The 6,070-nt window shown below is 37.6% G+C and overlaps 1 protein-coding gene across 2 annotated transcripts in view; it reads right to left on the reverse strand.

Moving 5' to 3' along the window:
• Positions 1 to 6,070, reverse strand: part of ACAA2 (acetyl-CoA acyltransferase 2) — a 47,567-nt gene that overhangs the window by 40,768 nt on the left and 729 nt on the right. The gene's annotated exons all lie outside the window — the stretch shown is intronic.

A 6,070-nucleotide genomic window follows, 5' to 3' on the forward strand; every position in this document is an offset into this window, starting at 1 on the left:
ATGGTTAACAAATCTACAATGACTATGATATGAGTGGCACCCACTAGAGTTGCAAAACGCAAAGCCTGCGTACTGGGGAACAACATCGGTTACAGCAGCTTCATCACACTAACATTTATTAGGCACCTACTGAGTACTAGACATCTCATCACTTGTCATATAGTATCTAATCTTCCCAACAACTCTGCAAGGTAAATATTACAGTTAACATACAGGGGCACTTACTGTATGATGGACTTCATGCTTGATGCTTTGTATACACTAACTAAATTTTCCCAAAGACAATCTGAGCACACATTTCCACATCTTGCCAAGAAACTACGAGACTTTTAACGATGAGTTTGTACCCAGATATTGACCTATAATTGAGACCATGCAAACATTATACCACTATTGTTATCTGGGTACAATTCTCCTGTTTATGTTAGAGATCTCTTTCCATGGAACAAACTAAATCTATCCTAAAAAAAATTCCAGCTTCTTCTTTCATTCCTACTTTGAGAAATTTACAGTCTAAAAGAATGTTAGGAGCAACATATATAACTATACTTTAGAACAGATCCAATCAGTTCTTTACAGATAAAATATTCAGATACTTACAAAAGGCCATAAATATTGGTTTGGTGCACTACAAATGTTTTCCTCTGAGATGGGTTATTCTGGGCCACTATGCCTTCCTGTAAACATCCTCTAATCCTCCTTGATTAATAGTCTCTGCCTATTTTTATACTGGTGTTTGCTTTATTTCATTTTTCTTTCCCTTTTGCTTGCCTTCTTCCTAATTTTGGTACAGTCCTGCTTCTGGTCATCGCCTAGTATGCTCCTATTTGACCAACTCTCCAGTAGACACTGACGATATATAAGAATGGCTTCTTCAAGTCCTTGGAGAATGAACAAAAGTAGGCAGATGTAGAGTAGGTATGGGAAAGGGGAATAGCACAGGGTGAGTGTCCAAGTTATTTATAACCTCTAACTTGAAGGCCAGCAGCCCACACTAAATAGAATGGCGAGAATTCAGAAACTCAAAGTCTTGCTCGCTTGAAGAATCAGAGAACTAAGTTTATGGCAATCGCAGCTACTGAAAACTGAGCGGGGGGGGGGGGGGAATCTGTGAAAGAAAAGCAGCACAGTGCGAAGCCCAAATATCTGGCTGAATCCTTAATCATGAACCTGTGGGGACAACTACAACCACCTCAGCTAAGCCTAAATCAATTAGTTAGATTTGAGCTACTGCCCTCTACAGGGGAGACAGAGTGTGCAGTCTGAGTTCAGCCAAATTAACTGCCTGCAAAAAAAGTTAACTAAATAATCGGTAAGTCAATACTTTTTGGAAAGTACCAGAATCCAGTCTCTACAATGGTTCACCTGCACTGTCCACCACACAATCCAAAATTTATTCACATATGAAGAAACAAGAAAATACAGGCATATCTCAAGAGATATCACAGGTTTGGTTCCAGACTACTGCAATTAAGCAAGTCGCACGAATTTTTTTGTCTTCCAGTGCCTATAAAAGTTATGCTTGTACTGTAGCCTGTTAAGTGTACAATAACATTATGTCTAAAAAACTGTGCATACTTTAATTTAAAAAATACTTTATTGCTAAAAAATACTAACCATCATCTGAGCCTTCAGTGAGTTGTAATCTTTTTGCTGATGGAGGGTTTGAAACATTGCGAGAATCACCAAAATGTAACACGGACACAAAGTGAGCAAACGTTGTAGGAAAAATGGCACCAATAAACTTGCTCAACTACAGGGTTGCCACAAACCTTCAATTTGTAAAAAACCGCAGTATTTGCAAAGTGCAATAAAATGACATATGCCTGTGTGACTCATTCTTGAGATAAAAGAAAATCAACAGCAACCAACCCCAAGATGACCCAGATGCTGGAATTAGCAGACAAGTATTTTAAAGCAGCTGTCTATCATAACTATGCTCAAGGATGTATAGAAAACTTTGTTCATAATAAAGGATAGGACATCTCCACAAAGAAAAAAAAAGCTTAAAAAAAAGAACCAAAGTGAAAATTCTAAAACTGAAAAATATCTGAAATAAAATATACACCGAGTGGGTGTAAAAGCAGAATGGAAGTGAAAGGAGTAAGATTCAGTGACCTTGAAAGAGATAAACAGACATTACCTGATCTGAAGAACAGAGGAAAAAGATGATTGGGGAAAACAAAACAAAACAAAAAACATGGGCAAAGTCTGACAAAGGAACAAAGGCAATTCAATGGAGAAAGGACAGTCTTTTCAATAAATGGTGCTGGAACAACTGGACATCCACATGCAAACAACAACAACAACAAAGTAGACAGACCTTACACCTTTCATAAAAATTAGCTCAAATTGGAACACAGACTTAAATAAAAAATTCAAAGACTATAAAACTCCTAGAAGATACCAAAAGAGAAAATCTAGACGACCTTTGGTTTGGCTTGGTGATAACTTTTTAGATACAACACTAAAAGCACAATCCATGAAAGAAAAATTTGGACTTTATTAAAATTGAAAACTTCTGCTCTTCAAAAGACATTACTAAAAGCACAAAAAGACAAGCCACGGACTGGGAGAAAATACTTGCAAAATACTTATCTGATAAAGGGCTGGTATCTAACATATACAAAGAGCTCTTCAAACTCAATAATAAGAAAACAAACAACCCAGTTAAAAATGCATAAAAAATGTGAACAGACACCTTACCAAAGATACTATACAAATGGCAAATAGTCATATGAAAAGATGTTTGACATCATGTTATTAGGTAACTGCAAATTAAACCAACAATGAGATACTATCCCACAACTATTAGAATGGCTAAAATCCAAAAACACTGGCCATACAAAACATTGGTGAGGATGTGGACCAAAAGAAACTCACCCACTGCTTCTGGGAATGCAACATGGTACAGCCACTTTGGAAGACAGTGTGGCAGTTGCTTCCAAAACTAAAACTAACCATACTCCACTCATATGATCTAGTAGTCACACTTCTTTGTATCTACCCCAGTGAGTTGAAAACTTAGGTCCACACACAAACCTGCACACAAATGTTTATAGCGGCTTTATTCATAATTGTTAAAACTTGGAAGCAGCCAAGATGTTCTTCAGTAGGTGAATGGATAAACTGTGGTACACTCATACAATGGAATATTCTTCAGCACTAAAAAGAAATGTGGTATCAAGTCATGAAAAGACATGAAAGAAACTTAAATGCATATTGCTGGTGAAAGAAGCCAATCTGAAAAGGCTACACACTGTATGAGTCCAACTATATGACACCTAGAAATGGCAAAATTATGGAGACAGTAAAAAGACCAGCGGTTATCAGGGGTTGGGGGTGGTAGGGAAGGAGAAATGAATGGGTACAGCACAGGGAAATTTTAGGGCAGTGAAACTACTCTTTATGATACTATAATGGTAGATACATGTCATTATACATTTGTCAAAACCTATAGAACTATACAACACAACAAATGAACCTTAATGTAAACTGTGGACTTTAGTTAAAGATAATATATCAGTATTGGTTCATCAATTGTAACAAATGTACCACATTAATGCTGTTAATAATAGGGGATAATGGAGTGAGGCGAGGAAGTATATGGGAATGCTCTGTACTTTCTGTTCAATTTTTCTATAAACCTAAAAGATAAATTTACAGATTCGAGCTCAGTAAACCCCAGCGTGAATAAATGCAAATTACACGCACACACTCACTCATCTTGGGACGTCACTGTCAAACTTCTCAAAACAAAAGACAAAATCTCCAAAGCCAGAAAAAATGATATACTGCATACATGAAAATGATTCGAACTGAACATTGACTTTTCAGAAACAATGAAGGCACATTTCATTTGCTTCTCCATAAATTTCCTGTCATGAGTTTTTTCCTTGTATTTCATAATCTAAGAAAGCATTTTTGTGTGGAAAGTGCGTATGGTGAAATATGAGAAATCTACAAAAGAGTGTGCGTGTGTGAAAATGAAAATAAAAGCAAGAACTTCCCCTTTCCTTACATCACATCTGCTTACTTGCAGCTCCCAGGCTGTAAAGGTTAGCATGAGCAAGGCTAAAACTGAACTAATACAATTATTTTGAAGGGGGAAAAAGCTATTAAGTGTATTTTTAAAAATAATCTGGCATGTGCAGGTACAAAGACTAGACAATCTAAAGGATTTTTTCCTGTAATTTCATAAACTGGATACCATGGCAATAATTATTTGATCTGATGTCGATTTTATGTGGAAGTTGAAAGGTCTAAAACTTAACCATCGTTAACACCCAGCTAAGATCTTGTGTATTTTAAAAGGCTCTGAAAATTCAGAGGTTAAAGATTTTTACTGAAAGACAATGAAAAGACATATTAATCCAGAGCACAGTGAGTCAGAAACGCCAGGAAAGGGCCTGGCAATGTGGCAGATGTGACCACAGAGGAAAAATAACACTAGAAGAGAAAGAGGAGTTCTGCCTTCCTTTTCATTACATTGTTAGGCAAATATTTACTCATTTAATTACAGCAACTGCAGACAGCAACCAAAGCTAACAAGGAAAACTGCTGCTTCTGTATCCACTTCAGTTTCAGGATTAATCTGGCAGCTCCCTGACCCCCGCCCCCACCTGCCCACCTCACCTGCCTTGAAGGGTTGCACAAACATTCCCAGCAAAGCTAAGGAGCAGTTAAGAGAGTTAATATTTGTTGAGTGCAACCCTTCTACCGAGCCCTGGGATTGGTGCTAATAAAATCCCGGGGTATTGGTTCTACAGAAATCTGATAAATTAATGACAATCTTTACCAAAGTCAATTATGCTGCCATTCAAATGTGTCCTTTTCCCCACAAGAATCAGTTGCACGTTCTCTCTTACCCACTAGTCCTGCAAGCACCTAGTATGCTACTTGAGAGAAGTACGTATCTGTAATGTATTCTAACTAACCAGTAACAATCAAGACACTAACTACCATTAGAGACAAGCCATTCTACCTTTCTGGACATCAGTAAAACAGGGAAACATTCCCTGTAAAACAGTTTACAGTTTCCCTGTAAAACAGGGAAATGGATAAAAATACAATCACTAACTTTAACACCATAGTGAATGGTATCCCAAATTTATAAACTTCATACTCCCTTAATGCAGGTGTTGATGTACATCCTTTCCCCTTACTGGGTTCATAGTTTTCATCAAATTTTCAAAGGGGTCTGTATTAAAATAAAGTGGTCAGAACCACTGATAAATTCTTATACAGAGAAACCAATAAAAATATAATTTCCTTTTAAAGAAGACAGCTCATGACCATGCAGCTTTTAAATAATTTGGGTTTTCTGAATACCTCATCTAAAAAAAAATCAATATGCTGCTTTATTAAGTTCAGAATTGGAAAGAGCACTGACAAATTAAATTAAATCCTCTTGTCTCAGAATACCTATTTCTCACTTGAACTGTTCACATGTCATTTTGGCTCTTCTGAGCTCCAGATCCCCCTAACCAACTGCCTACCTGATACCTGCACTTGAGCACCTCAATATTCTCTTACAAATCTATCCCTTCCCCAGTTTTCCTCACTCCATAAGGAGTATCATCATGAACACAATTCCTCAAACCAGAAACCTGGTCATTCTTGACATTTCCTTCTCATTGACCTGCCACATCCAACCTATCACCAACTTCTGTCAATTCCAACTCCAAATCTATCTCAAATCATTCCTCCCCCTTTTCCCCAATTCCACTGCCCCCCACTTGAGTCAAAACCATCATTTGATGTTGCCTGGACCTTTGCAACAGATTCTTAAATGCTCTTAAATTCTCCTCCTTGCTACATAGGCAGCCTCATAGCCCTGAGGAAATGGGGGCAGATTGGATATCAGATCCTGTTATTCTACTTTAAGGTAGGAGATTGCCTTCTTTTGAATTTAGAATAAAACCCCACCTCCTTCACAGAGCCCACAGGGCCCTGGACCACCAGAATGTTGGTTCTTAGATAGATCCTGCCAAGTGTTTTTCTGCCCGGGGCCTTGATATATAAACTGTTCCATCTGAAGGTTCTTCAAAGGACACATAAGGTAAGGATG

The sequence above is a fragment of the Eschrichtius robustus genome, chromosome 14 (assembly GCF_028021215.1).
Source record: "Eschrichtius robustus isolate mEscRob2 chromosome 14, mEscRob2.pri, whole genome shotgun sequence".
In the NCBI taxonomy this organism is placed as follows: Eukaryota; Metazoa; Chordata; class Mammalia; order Artiodactyla; family Eschrichtiidae; genus Eschrichtius; species Eschrichtius robustus.